This window comes from Bombus huntii, chromosome 1 (genome assembly GCF_024542735.1).
Source record: "Bombus huntii isolate Logan2020A chromosome 1, iyBomHunt1.1, whole genome shotgun sequence".
In the NCBI taxonomy this organism is placed as follows: Eukaryota; Metazoa; Arthropoda; class Insecta; order Hymenoptera; family Apidae; genus Bombus; species Bombus huntii.
The window spans coordinates 20,088,998-20,104,825 of NC_066238.1; the positions used below are offsets into that span (position 1 = coordinate 20,088,998).

Here is a 15,828-nt window from a genome sequence, read left to right on the forward strand (position 1 = left end):
ATAATTATATTTCCTTCCCATTATTGTTAACATCGTTTAGCTTACAATAATAATCACTCTAGCAATAAAATAGTTGATTTAATCAATTAAGTCTCAATATTTAACCTCTTTTATTCTTCACGTCTTTATAGAATGTACTATACCAGCAATACTTAAATTTCATCATAAATATTAATTAATTGCTTTCAGTTAATACATCACCCAATTTCCATCACAAACCATCCTAAACAAGCCGAATAACTTAATAAAGTCATACCTAACCTATTCTATTCTTTACTCTATCATAATCATTCTCTTTCAACTATTATATACCTCACTTTTAAATGTATCACAACACTATAATTATATTATTCACAGAAGACATTAATTTACTCAACAGTTTCGTTATTTCGTCGAGATTTATCTCTCACTTGCCTCGCACATGCTGCAGGAATTAAAATTGGCTTTTTGAGAATCCGATAGCGTATATTGCACATTGTACAAGAAGCGAATGGAACAAACGATCGATACGAAGATCCTTCGATGGAGTTAGCTGACGCATATACATAATACCGAGCATATACGTCGCTCCCGCGAATCCTTCGTGCGTGACCAACGTATAGAGTTACGCGGCTTGCATTCCTAGGAAAGCGTATACATGAAATTCGATAACTTTCGCACACCATAGAACGTGTGGAGGAATAAGCAGCCATGTCGAGGACCAGAGCCAATCAATCGTGACCATTAGTTGCACTCATTAATCTAATTGCCTTTCGATAACTTGTCTTGTTTTATTTTTAGATTATATTAGATAAGGTTTAAAACTACGGTTAATGAGCGAAATATTTAAAGGTTAGAATTTACAATCGATTTTGAATTGTTTATATAGTATTTGTATTGTTCTTTTATCATTGTAATTCCTTTATTTTCCTTCTTTCTATTTTTAGTATATCACAGATGGCCAGAAATGGATGTGAATTAGATGCTAGCAATTATTAATGAACTAATTTCCTTTTCTGTTCCATTAATAACTACAGAAATGGAATGAAAAAACGAGACATAGCGTAGTGGGAAAAGCAGCATTTTGTGTTCTTGGGCAGTAGAATTTTTCGCGTGTATCATATTTGCATCATAACCACAGTATTATGTTGCGTATTTTTCCAAAATCTTCTGGCATCTCCGTTCTATATTAATTAAATTATTTTTCACATACCATTGCATGTGAATAAATCGCTCGAACATTATCGAAAATCAATACACGATCGATAACGAACGAGATACAAGGATAAAGATTTATTTATCAGGCATTTCAAATCTGCAAATCTTCGGGGCAATTCTTAAGATATTAATCGTCGGAGACTCGCCTTTCTCATGAAATGTAAACTATCGAGGCAAAGACTCAGCGCTCTCATGCAGCGCGTGCAGTTTAATGTGAACCGTCCTTAAAGTGAAAGCCGGCCTGCTTGCCGTGAGTACACCGATGCATTCTGCCAGCGATTACTCGTACGACCTGTTCCCCGATGTACGTCCCGATTTTACATACCCACGACATCGTTTCCCGATTAAGGATTCCGAAACGCGAGCCACGAAAGGAGCAAAAAGCGCGGCCCGAGAATCTTAATGTAAAATCGATCGAACAACTCTTGCTTTCTATTTGCTCGTCGCGGCTGTATCCATATCAGAATATTATAATAAACAGCAAGATATTAATCTTGGAATTACGACAGTAATTTCTAAAATAAAGACCTAAAGTATTTAAACTCTATAATCTAAATTACAACACCAAAGTAACGATAATCGGAAATGTTGGGAAATAAAATTGATCGATATAAATTTTTATAAAATCGTTTGATAGGTAGGTACTCGTGTAAATCTAAATTTCATATTTTTAAAAAGACCAGAGGTACACATATTGAACGAGAAATTAAATATCAATCATTTTGAAATTTTAAACCTAAAATAAAAGGCTCTAGTGACACCTTACATCAACACTTACATAAATCGATAAATCGATATGAACTGGAATCCTTATTTAACATAACGGTTAAGCTACAGCGACACCTGAGACTGTGTGATCAATCTAAATTCAATCTCAGGATATATCGAAGCTATGCAAGAAACGTCAATTCGATCCATCGACAAGGGAACCCTAACCTATAGTGCGTGTCGATATAATTGGATAAGCTTGCCGAGCGTTTCGAATTTCATCTTTTCCATTCCGTGGCGGCTTAAACTCGTGGGATTTCAGCGGCGGAGGCAGTGTAAAACTGTATGGGGGATTCGACTATCGAAAATCGTTTGGGTAACGTTAATCCTCAGTTGCGTTCGCCTTAATCACCGCGCTCCAGCCAACATATTTCTAAACTTTATATCGTTCTAATGGTTCCACGGTTGGCCATAAATAATTGGTTATTGTGGTATAAATAACAAATATGGAGGTTTGAATACGTATATCGATGCATCGAAAAGATTATATATCATCGATTCAGGGAGTATTATAGATAATAAACACTTAATTGAACTTATCGAATGCTTTATATTCGAATAAAAATTTTTAATGACTAAAAAAATATTCTAATTAAAATTGTTTCTTTTACAAAGTTTGGACGATGTTCTTCATCAATGAACGAATGAATTAAGAGTGATGAGGATTTTGAAAATACTTTTGTATGGACTGTACAAAAATGTCAAACAGGAAAGACACAGTATGGCTACAAAGCACTCATAGGGTACTCTAAGAGATGTATGAGATGAAGGAATGGAGGGACACAGAAAAGGGGAGGAAGAGATAAAGAGAGGTAATCCGTGGTTATACGACGAGACACAGTTGGCAATGGCACATTTGACGCAGGAAAAAATCCTGCTATATCCTGGGAAAGTAGTGATCAGACTACTTCACCATTATTCACATGATTCCACAAAAGGAACGTATAGCTCTTCTAATCTTATAAAATATATATATCAATTATAACAACTCTTCGTAATTATAGTAAAATATATCCAATTTCAGATTTCAATGGACAATTAACGGAATGTTCCGCCAGCATTCTAACCTACAATACACATTACTGCCAATATACCAGGAGCCCTGAATTACTTGAATTTCCCAAACATGTCCCAAACATCTATTCTTTCCCTTCAGAATCATTCCCTAACCCCACCCATTCCCCCTCCAATTTTCTCATTCTCCTTTCCTACTTCAATTTCCCCTACCACTTTTTCGAAGCCAAAAGCTTCCATAACCTCTGGGTAATTCCTTCAAACAACAATAATGTAGATGCCGAATCTCGAGCGAAAAATCGAAGAGGGAGGATTGAGAGGGGTGGCTCTCAGCGGCGAGTATGATGTACTGCGCTAATAACCGAACCCACCGGGCCGGCTGTGGCAGATCCTAACGATGTTTTAAGCCGTAATTAATTTACTGACCGACCCCTTACCTACGGGTACCAGCCGGTGTACCCTTAAATTCCGATGGTCGGCGTAACCACAACCAAACGCGTTCTCCATCTCTCTTTTACTCTTCATCTTCGATGTATCGATTTGTGAACATATGAGCTGAATGAAGCACGAAGCATATCGCTGCACGATGATCATCGTATCGCTATCTCTTTTACTCTGTCTGAGAAATCGCTGCTTGCGCGGTTAATATCTAAATAGCGATCAGTTTCGACAGGTATTCGAGAGAGAGTGTGGGCGTGAAGGTTAGCCGCGAGCCTTTTTCTGATCCAGGCAAACGCGGCTTTTCTCACGGGACTCGGTGAGTTTGCATCGCGTGCATCACTGCCAGCCACCGGCGGCGCTGCTCCGCCGTTATCGCCAGTAATTTGAACAGTCGAGAGTATAATCCGTGAGCTATATATGAGCAGATTATACATGGGTGATGATAGAGACTGGATTTTTGCTGGTTAGAAGCTTAGTTTTGTTTTGGCGTTGAGGTTAAGGTAAATGGATGATACGTCATAAGGGAGCAATGTATATAGCATGAGAGTTTGGACCATTGACAATGAAATTATGATATATATACAATGTATATGGAAGCAAATAAAGAATGTAAACAAATAAATCCAGAACGTAACCGAAACTTTAAATATTCACACTGTAGGAAAATACATCAAAACTCTGACCATACAAGATCAGAATATAAATGAATGGACCATAAACAAAATGTATGTATAAACAGAAAGTAAACAATTAAAATCGAAAATGTAAACAAAACAGGTTCAATAGTAAATAAACAGAAAACAGTAAATAATCAAATTAACGATGTAATAAAATTAGGAAATGAGTGCAAAATAAAAATGTTAATACTCGCTTAATCCAAATCACATCTCAACACTCGCTCTACTACCTACTTAATTCTTCACAACAAATCAACGAACCATTTAACCTTATAAAAACTGATCAAGCAATTTCTTCCTCGTCATGACTCAAGCAAACTGTGCAAGAAACTGAAAACTACTACCAATTTACCCAATCAACAAACAACTCTCCGCTACTTTTACATCCTCGAGGTATCAATCATTTCAGAGCAACCAAAAAAATACCTGCCCTCATCCAGCAGGCCAGACGATCACGCCATCCAACGCCATATTAATCCCCAGGTAGTGACACCTAGGAATTACCTAGATGAACAATCACGAAGTGGTGCAGTTGCGCGAGTCGCAGAAACGTTGCCAATTCGTCTATTCCATCGATTGGTCCATGGAAAGAGAGAGATATAGAAAGACTGTTGACCGGTCAGAGCACAGGGTGATAGGGGAGAGGGAAGCGGGCGCCGAGACGCCAGACGCCGGCGGATGCCGGGCGCCGCGTGTCCTAGACTCGCGACGGGACAACGACCGCGATGTTTGCCGAGTGAAATGCGAGAAAAAGGAATGCGACGACGAGTCGTGTCTCAACGAAACTGCTCAAAAAACGAGGACGAGTCGGTGAAAGAGGCGGGCGGGGGGGGGGGGGGAATAGCGGCGGTAAGTAATGCGTAGTTGAGAAGAATCAGACGGAAAAGCGTGAAAGAGGGAAAAAGGGGAAGAAAGAAACGGTCGGCCATAAGCGAGATTAATGCGCCACTTTTATTTAAATTCGAGAGTGCAGATGGCGTGGTGTGCAAGGATGAATGGAGGAAAGTGATAACACAAGCTCAACGTACAGGAGAATTTATAGTAAATATTACTATATTAAACTTTATATAAACTATATTAAATTTATATTATATTAAACTATATTAAATTTGTCACTTGGATATCATTTTTGCATCTTTTGATCGTCTTTTGCACATACCCAGATCCCTAACATTTGAGACTCTCCTAATTTCAAATGCGTTGTTTCATTTCATATTTGAAAGAATTGAAATTCAAACGTAGTTGAAATTAATTTGTCTTCGTTAACTTCTAGCTCTACGTATATAGAAATTTTCGATTAAAAGATGCTTCAATTAAGGAGACCAAATGGAAATTCATAATAATGATTTAAGTAATTTTTTGTAAAGATCCAACATTATGATCCAACATTTAATTAGATCTTTTAATTGTTTCCCAGGATTGGAAGACGTTTTAAGCGCAATTCGTGCAATGAAAATAGATGCAAGCATGTAGTAAAAGCGAAAGTAACAGTATTCCTAGGAGTACAGTGAAGTTGGACAGATGATGTGTTTCTTAGGACGAGGCTGTGGTATCCAATGGGCTATTTGAGATACCTTAAGCGTGTTATAGACCAGATAGAAAGCTTATCTTTATTTATGTACATAGATTATTCGCACTTGGTATCGTTAATGTGAACAAATTATAACCTCACTGTACATATTTCGTACTTACGGGTTTTATTAAACCATATATAGGTATACTTTCAAAAAAGTAATAAAAAAGAAATTATCAACTTCCTTAAACAGTTCGGGATAAATAATAATCAAGCAATTAGACGTATTTTTTTCTTATGATATACAATTTCTATTAAGTTAAATATTTCTGCATAAATATAAAGATTATTAAAAATTTATCTCGACCTAGAAAGAAACTTGAGCAGACAAAATGGCGTACGATATCGTGATAATACTGAATAATGCCGAGCATGCATTAAACGATGCTTGATGGATCTTTTATTGGGAGATAAAATTTCAATTTAGAAACCAGCCTCAAAGAACCAAATAAAACTTAGATTCATTAAGACAGGTGGTTCGTAATTTTTTGGCTGCTGGTAAACTCGAAAGATAACGTTTCATGGAACCAGTTATCTCGCCTGTAAGAACTCCATTAATATAGATAAAATTTAATCGCTTTCAGAAAAATTTATCGTTGTTTATGGCAAAGTAGTTTATAGCTTCATGAGACTCAAACACATAAAGATATTGAAGGAAAAAGAAAATTATCGAAAATCGCAAGTAATAATGGTTGTTTCAGAGTTCGTGATATCAGGTGCATTTGTGGTGCTCTCGATTACTCACGGCACTCGATGTTGTTCTTGTACGCACTCCTAAAGAAAGACTCGAGATAACCTAACGAACGGATCGAGTTCTCTCAGCGTTAATGGCGAACGGACGATCGCAATTTCTATGAAATTCCATGACTTTATATATGTATATCACGATCCTAGCGACTGAAGAAATTGGACAAAATTCTTTCAAGATTATTTAAGTACAGATTATATTATCGTTACACTATTGTATTTTTAATTAATATGTACGTTTTGACATTGTAATCTATTACTAATAAGATTGTTTAGTTAGCGTGATTAAAGCAATATTTCACCTCCAGCAGTTTGTTTATTTTTAATAAATCTATGCTATAATGGAATCTTATTTCTACTTCACTTTTGGAATTGAATAACTGAAGATTAACCAAAAGAAACAAAAAGAACCCTTCATTCAGTGGACCATAGATAGGGACGCTAACCTCAAATGAAACCAAAGTTGCAAGTAACCAAACCCAACGACCCGGCATAATAAACCTGTTCAGTTTAAACGAACCAGCCCACCTCTGACTCACCCTTGGTCGATTCGAACGCGACCAGGCGGTCTCAATTTTCGCGTGATCCATCAGGATGACCGGGGGGTCACAACCCAAAGTCGTTAACGATGACGACCTAGAAACGAGGAGTTGTCCTCCCACCATTCTGCTTCAGCACAAGTTGGTCCGATGAAAGATACAAGGCGCAAGGGGAAACAGGAAGTAAAAGAATAACAGTGGATAAGGAAGGAGGAGCGGAAAGAAAAGGTTGAAGTGGCCAAAGGTCCGGCCGGAGGGAACGTTTATGACGAGGCCTTGGCTCTGAATTACGATCTCAATACTGCAATAAGTGCTCTTAGCAGGGCCATGTTTTTTTCGTCGACGCGAGGTGTTTCCCCCCTCTGGGCTCTTATCGTAGCTTTACGCTGCTGCTCCCGTGGGCTTCTCTCTCGAGAAATATTATTTAATTAACGGGAGGAGACCGCCGCGGTCGAGACCTGGATCTTCCATGGCTCGTAAATAAAAACGGTACATTCTTGCCTGGCCGTACCGACTCTGTAGTGTAGTGTCTCCCTCTATTCACCGAGCCTCTCAACGTCCTATCTTCTTCCAACTGTCTTATCCCCACCACCGTTCCACTATATCCCCTCACCGCTTGTCTACAGTGTACGCATAGTCATCGGTTATGGTCGCGTTCTTCTGTTCCACCTCTGCGTAAACTGTGCTCTCTTCCCACCGGGGCGAGATATTTTCGGTAATCATGGCACCGTCTCTCGAAGTGGAGACCCGCCACGGAGCTCTTTAAGTGCGGCATTACTTCCGCTAGAAACGCGCCTTTTGCTCGATTAGCTTTGCGGTAAATTTAAGCCCCGCTCGAATCGCCACGAACGCACAGGGCACACGACACCGAACAGTATAGCTACCCTTCTACTCTCCTGGTCCCCGATTGTCGAAGGGGACCAAAGAATTTCTTCCTTTAATTGTCCCTCCGCCCCAGTGGTCGAAATATATACCGTAGCCTAGAGTCGAGTAAGAAACCGGCAGCAGAACGACTCCGGAAAGTAATCTGCCTAATTACCCAGCAAGAGATTCATTCTCAGGGTACAGAGGGAGGTTAGGCATCTGAGAGGAGAGGTTAGTCTCGTAAAACGACCGGAGAAGAGACCCTGTCTTTCTCTGCGCGATTTTCTCGCGACGCGACGGCATTCGAAATGCGTCCCGACGCTTCACAGGACCAAGACGACCGGATCTTCCCCACCCTCGGAGACGTCAGTCGAGCAAACTTATTTAACATCCGCGGCTTCCTCCGCTTTGAAGTGGAAACCTTTTTGGCGACGCGCGAATCTCGCTCGGGACTTTCGAGATCTTGCTTCGTAATTCTTAGAACCGACGGAATTCGAAATAACACGGAATCTGAAGTGTCGGGCTACGCGAGTAGGGGTTAAGATTTACAGATATTAGGGCAGTAAGAATTTTTTTATTCGGGTGACTGGAGATCGCCTGAGAGTTATCAAAGATGGTCCATGTGGAAGAATATAAGAACATAAAGAACCGATGGCAATGATTCGAAATATCTAATCTAAAATCTGGCCCAAATCACCGGTGAATTTGTAAAGTTCATGAACCTTAATGCCCACAAAATAATCAATCCATACGATTAAACATTTTTGCAAAAACCCCTAGCTTCGTTATCTCGACACAGAACAGATTTCAGAATCCCAACTCATTTTAACTTCCCATCTTCTTCAAGTTACAATTTCAATCAGCGATGCGATGGACCAACATAATCGCCGATTCTAAGCAGAAGGTGCACTAGCGCCATAATAAAATTCGTCGCAAGATACGATATGTAACATGAGTATACGGTAGAACCTGTATATTCACTGGTCAGAACCACACTATGCTTTTTCCTCATTTGGTAAGTCCGTCTGTGGGACGAGGAGAAAATATTCATAATGCTGGATTAAGCGTGGAAGTGATCTGGGGTGCTCGAAGCAGGGTGGACGAGAAAACTAATCAAGAGTCCACCCTATTTAATTCCCACCCTCACTGTCCTGCTCTTAACCGTACGTCGTTACTGCTCTACGGCCAAGAGTAGACTCTCGTAGCTCTGGTCCTTCTTATTACCTCTTCCCCCACCATCAATCCTAACCCCACCACTTATGCCAGTTTGACCGCGTGCACGTATACACCGCGTGAATTCGACTTCTTTTCGTTAGGACGTGCACAGGCTTCTTTTTCTGCTGCAATCATCGTGCTCGGATCGTGTATTGGGTACGTATGGTGCGCAGGAGTGATGATGATTGTAGGGAGATAGTTCATAGCTACGATGGTTGGTAGGTTTGTAAGGGAGGTTATTAGGAGGTCGAGAATTATCGTGGAATCATTTTTACGAAATGGTTACATGGAACTATAATGCCTGGTAATGAATGGTTCTCGTAGAATTCTGACTGTCCGCCATGTTGGATGTTCTTACGATGAAATTACGCGGGATGGAGTACAGTGCGATACGAAGTGACCAGATTCGAGACGAATGAAATTAATTGAACGGAAGTAGAGAGAATTGCGTTCGACTAAAAGAAACAGAATTACGGTCCGTTAACTTGTACCAAACTGTGACGAAATGAACCGAATCGAATTAAGTGGAACCAATAAACTTCGAATTGAGTTATGATCAAAAGAGGTGACGTTTATTTTCATCGAAGTGGATCTAATGCAAGATTATCCCGAACAACAGTACAGAACATAGTCATCAATATATATCTTGTGTGTTCATACGTGTAAAGCGAACCCTAATAAAGAGAAAACAAATATTGGAATTTCAAAACTCTCTCTGGGACGAACATTTAACATGCTTATCGTATATTGATTCGATCAGCAATCGATGGTTAACGCTGCATTAAAACAACGAGACCGCGTACGACATATAGGAGGTGATTCAAGTTAAAGCCCAACCAGACGCATTACTCAAAGGATCGCTGATGGTAGGTAAAGTTTTAAGGTCGAATTCACAATGGCAGCGTAGACCATTGAAATATTGCAATATGTTACGATCAAAGCTGTATTTCAATGATCAATCCACTCTAATGTTTAATATATAATAAAAGATTAATATCGGCGAAGTAGTGCAATCGTATCGAAAAAGGCTGACAGGAGATGATACGGATTGGAGTTATTTGGAGCAGATCAAAGCGAATCGAAGCGAATCAAAGCGGATCGAAGACGATTGGAACGGAACGGAGCAAATGAAAGCGGATTGACGCGATTTAAGGTGAATCGAAGCGGATGTAAAGATAAAGCATTTTAAAGCATATTATAACCGATTTGACTGAATCAAAGCAAATCTTAACCACCTTCAAAATATTCCGCGAATATCAAACATCAATAACAACATAACCTCCAAACAACAAAAGGCACTCTAATGCCACGTTCTACCACCCTTAATAAACAGAACAGGTGAACCGTCTGTTTCAAGGCACAGCAACTGGTATCAGGGAAACGTCAGAGGGCAACATAGCGATCGTGGCAGCAGTGCAATATGCAGTAAAGCACGAATGCAACAATGCGATCTCCCCCCAAGCAATGGGCGCGGAGGTAACGGGGAGAGAGGGCGTGCCGGATATGTATGGGGTGTCTCGTTAATCAAGAGAACCTCGCTATCGCCCGCGGCCTATAGGGGTGGAAAATGGGAGAGGAGCGAGGGTGACCAGTGTTTAACAGTTGACAAACGGCAGTGTAGGTACGCGGTCGCGTAAACAACGTGTAGAGCGCGAAACAGGCGCGGGCCACGGCCACGCAAAAACCCGTAAATCTGCCTATTAAACGCGATTAACGATTTTGGAAAGGCACGAACGCCATCCTGATAGCCACGTGGTCAAGCGCACCTGCGGAAACTCTCTTCATGGTTCTGATGATGCAACGGCCGTGTAAAATATTGAGTAAAGGGTGGAGGAGGGGAGAAGAGGAAGTAGAGCTTGAATGTTAAAATGACAGATGAGTAGATTGATGGGAGATGAATCATAATTGATGATAAATGATTACGTCTGAAGAAGAGGTAAACGTATGCAAAAGTATTGCGGGAAGAACTTGAGCATTGGGGGATTTCTAGGGAATTTGAAAGTGGCTTTGGCTTGTCACAATCTGCTGTTTTAAAAATTTGAGAATATTATAGTATAGAAAAATACATTGTAGAAAACGGTGTATCGTGTATTGGATATATGGTTAATTCCATTAATCAACCATAATTCCATATACGAGAAAAAAGTCAATAGAATTCTCTTGTTACAGATGTCCGCATAATGTGATACATATTTTTCTCCAATTCTGAATTCACCCTTCGAAGTCGTCACACGTCATTTAAAAAAAAACTAGCCACGAAATGAACTGGAAAATGACTTTCTACCCCTTGGAGTTAGCCACGTCCAAAGTAATGGCGGTTGAAATATTTAATAAACCGTCTAATCGAGGGGGGAGGGGCATGGGATGGGGGAAGGGCTATGGAGTTGTGGTCGTGGATACGTGACCGACCGCCAACGAGCTCGCGATTCCAGTAAAATCGTCCTCCCCGATTATCAGTAGTGTAACGAACCGAAAAAAAGGACGCGAAATCGGGTTTTGTCGCATTCCACGCGTGCTCGAGCTTGGTCAGTACGCGGGGGCAGCGCGATTTTTCTCAGGGACTGCGTTTTCATAGCATTTCAACCGTGCTTCGCGTTGCACTAACGAACGCGCGTAAAAAGCCATGCTTCTCTCTGTCTAACCGTATTATATCTGTCCTTCTTGTCTTTGGTCTAATGATCTTTCCGTGAATCCACTTTGCTTCTTTACCATCTGCATCGCCTCCGTCGATTTCCGTAGAAACGCGCACGCGCCACTTATTCCTTCTATTTAGCCTCGTCTTAATCGCTGACGGTTAATAAGATCCCTAGAGTATCGTATATGGTAACGATGCAGGGCTATCAGTGTCGTTTGATAGGGATATTTGGTAAATGGGAGAAGATGAGAAAGTGGAATGGGTTTGTTGATCAGCGGAATGGAAATGCACGGTAGAATATGCTGCGTGGCTATATTGGCTACGCTGATATGATTACACTGATATGTAATTCGAAAAGCGTGCTGAGCCACTTTGGATCAATGTTTTGGATTGTTTTTGAATATTTGGATAGTATATCACTTAGAGAATTCTTTTACTTGGAATAGGGTTGGTTAGTTCGCCGCTTTAATTTCCCAATACTTTTAAGCTGCACTTGGACAATATCTTACTTTGATATTTCTTGCGTCCGAAACGGGATTGATCAATTTGTCACTTTCGATTTTTTAATATTTTGTATTGCGCTTAGACAAAATCTATTTTATTAACAAAATAGATTTGGAATCTCTTGCATTTGGTAATCGAATTTAGATTTATCTCTGTATTTAGAATTGGTTAATCTATTATTTTTGCTTACCACTACTTGGAATTATACTTGGAAAATATTTTATAATCATCATAGTAAATAATAATTATACGAATGGTGTTACAAAGAAATTTTTATAAAATAGTCTATCTTCATATCCAAACCGTAAACAACAGCAGTTCGAAGGGTTAATTTCGTCAGCCTGTCTATCGAGAACTCGCATAGCAAAGGGACGAAAGGAAAGCGTCGAACAACACGCACCGTTAATCTCCACTATACCAGCACATTCCCCTCGTTGCAGCGTCGATAGATCGCTCGTTCACACTTCGACCGATTCCTCGACTCTCTTCTCCTTTTTCGACGACGCAACGCGGTAAGTCGGTCGTGATCGAGAAAGTTCTCAGCACACGACGATGTCGAAAGATCGTGAAATATTTCGGTGTTGTACATACAAACGGAGATTATTTCATAACCGTGGCCATAACTCGATTTTATGAGTCTGTTTATTATCGTTCGTATGACGTTCGATGTATAAAAATACCTAGTTTTATCGGTCGTTTCGGATTCGTCTATATTATGAAGTGTTTTTCACGTCTCTCTACGTTCGTAGAGAAAAATATTCATTAATATCCAGTTGTTATCGGATTTGATCTCGTATAATTTAGTATAAGTAAAAATAAGTACGATTAGTGGAAAGAATTAGTGGAAGTGAGGTTATGGTTACCTTCTCGTCTGAAATACTCATGTTACGACGTAATCCTCCTTTTTATGAATTTCTGTTGCTAGTCCGGAATCGAAGTAACCTGGTTTAAAGTGAATCAGTGCAGTGTTCGAGGGATTCTGAATATAGCCGGTTCGATTAAACGTTCAAAGATGAACGCGAGCAAAGCTAATTAGCGGCTTCCGAGGCGGGCAACGTGCACCGTAAAAGGCAGGACACGACGCGGCCTCTGAACGCGGTATAGAAAGGTGGGCCGAAAGAATCAGAAAAAGTGGCCGGATTCTTTGCCATAAAAATGATTCTGCGCAAAAGCGGCGTCGTTCTGGCGAGTATCGCATAACTTCGCCTCGAATTCTGTGAAACTTGTATTTTATTTCGGCTTGTTTCTAATACGTTGAACTATGCCAGGAATAAAACGGTTAATAGAATTTCGCTGAATTGAAATATATTTAAATATATAGTGTAAGTTAAACGAGATTAAGGTAATATTGAAGTAAAGGATATCATACAGAAAAAAACTAAATTGACAATCAGTTGAAACAAAGAAAAGTCGGGACCGATCTGGGTCGGACCACGCTGTATCAAAACAAATCAAACTGAATTGAGTCAAATGGGAATGGATCAAAGTCAATGGCACCGTTAAACCATATTGAAGCAAATGGAATAAAATTGTGTCGAATTGAATTGAACAGAAATAGGGCAAACTGACTGAAACCACACCAAACCGCAAACAAACAATATCTGATCTATTATGCTGTTAAACAAATTCTATGAAACCATTTTACTTTTTAGGACCTCATAAATTTTTAAGAAAAAAAAAATGTTCCAATGAAGAAATCCTTAGCTCCCCTTTTAAGTTCGAAAGACGTAATTGCGAGAAGAAACTAACAATGGGAAAAAGCAAACACGGTCGAAAAAGAAACAACAACAGTTGCATATGGATATATCTTGAAGAAGAAACCGCGAGAAGAGCGGTGCAACGACAAGTGAAACGGCCTGCATTCGGGGATGCGTCGAAAGAAGAACAACGAGTTTGCCGAGCGAGGGAACGAGTTCCGAAGACGTAGCCAGGACAGGAGGAACCAAAGGTCTTCAAGTTTTTGCGGAACACATACGAAACCTGCGACGCAGAGCGACATTCTTCTTCTCTACTAACCCTTTCTGTTCTTGGTTCGATGAACGTGAAGAAATCGGCGTCCAGAGGCTGAACTTTTAGGGGCATACTTTTTCGGGGCTGGATAAAAGCGTTTGTCTTCGTCAACGATTTCTAAGAGCAGTCAACGTCGAACAATTATTTGAATTCCTTTCGGCAAGCCGAATTTAACGAGCGTATACACGAAATCGAAATTATATCTCTAAATGTTGGGACAATTTTGTAACCTTTATTTCAACCTTTTATATACCCGAAAGAATTCTTTTGATGGAATTTTTATCTTTTAACGGTAATTTAATGTCTTCTTGGTATTTAAGAAAATTAAGAAAAAGTATTTCTAATGAGTTTTTTAACATCAATCTGTTTTTATATCTTTTAATCTTCTCAAACATCACAGCAGTCGCCATCTTTCTTTCTCCGTTACAATTAAAGCGAAAGAACAAAAGGAAAAAAAACAAAACACGAAGATATTCAATATTTATTATATTTCCCTTCGTAATCTTCCGTCCAATAAACATAACATGGAGAACAACATCGGAAGACTATAATCTCCTAAAGTAAAACGTTCAAGACCCCGATAAAAATGCCCAGCCAGATTGCCCACAGATAAGCGCTGCGACTTCCACCGAGTCTCCCCCTATCGGCCGATACTCGCACACAAGGGGACACGAAAAACAGCGAAACAAGAACGCGAGATAGAAAGCCTTCATTTTGACGAACGCGGCGGAACGTTTTCTTTCTCTGTCTTATTCCCTTTTATCTCCTTGTTACAAGTCGGCGCTGTACGTTGGGAAGAGACGCTGCTTTTTTTTAGAATAAATCTCCGCGTAACGAGCAACACACCACCTTTTCCCATCGAAGATAATTTCAAGCTTCCAAGAACCGGCGCCGATAAGCAAAGAGGCGAAATTAAAACTGAGAACGACAGATAAAACCGCGATCGAGTTTGACGATTCCGAAACGACCGAGAATGGCCGTGCACCAGAGACGTTATCGTTTCTTTCTTCTTCTTCTTTTTTCTTTTCGTTTCTTTCGGCCAAGCCGAATGAATCGTATTTCATTGGATTTTAGTATGACGTCTGTCCTCAAGAATGGACACATTATACCACGTATAACATACATATGTACTACCTATTGGAACGCGTTGACGAGGGGACCCATAACCTCATCGTCGTGCTCGTTGTTGATTACACGTTCTGTCAAACGCGTTGACGCGATGGCTCGTACCGAGCGTAAGAACCTTAATGATCCTAACGAGTTCCCCTCCCGGGGGATCCTGCAAATGATGTTAATCACAGCCACGACATAGCCAACGAACGGTGAAGAGCATCTTCGCGGTACGAACAATAGGACAGCCGTGATTTCCGTAACGTTACACGGGCTATACCGTTCCCGATGGCTGTTTAGAGGCGGAACCGGTAATTCGTGTGAAGTCGGTCGAGAAATAACTAAACACGATGAGAGATTTAAAGAGAAACGTTGTATGTACATTGTGAGAATAATGGTGTTATAAGGGTGTGGAAAGTCACATGTGATGAAGATCTGAGCTAATGAGATTAGGAAATACATATTTGAGGAAAGTGTAAGCATTAAGGTAATCAGAGCAGTATGTTATTGTGGAAACTGAATTAGGGATAGAGA

At 40.1% G+C, this 15,828-nt stretch overlaps 1 protein-coding gene and 1 long non-coding RNA gene across 2 annotated transcripts in view; one reads left to right on the forward strand and one right to left on the reverse strand.

The window, feature by feature from the left end:
* LOC126864386 (prickle planar cell polarity protein 3-like) overlaps nt 1-15,828 on the reverse strand; it is a 126,831-nt gene that overhangs the window by 100,378 nt on the left and 10,625 nt on the right. The gene's annotated exons all lie outside the window — the stretch shown is intronic.
* Nucleotides 1,898-6,724, forward strand: LOC126864643 (uncharacterized). Its single transcript, XR_007689271.1, has 3 exons — nt 1,898-5,138; nt 5,515-6,212; nt 6,372-6,724. It is a non-coding gene; the product is annotated as an uncharacterized LOC126864643 (long non-coding RNA).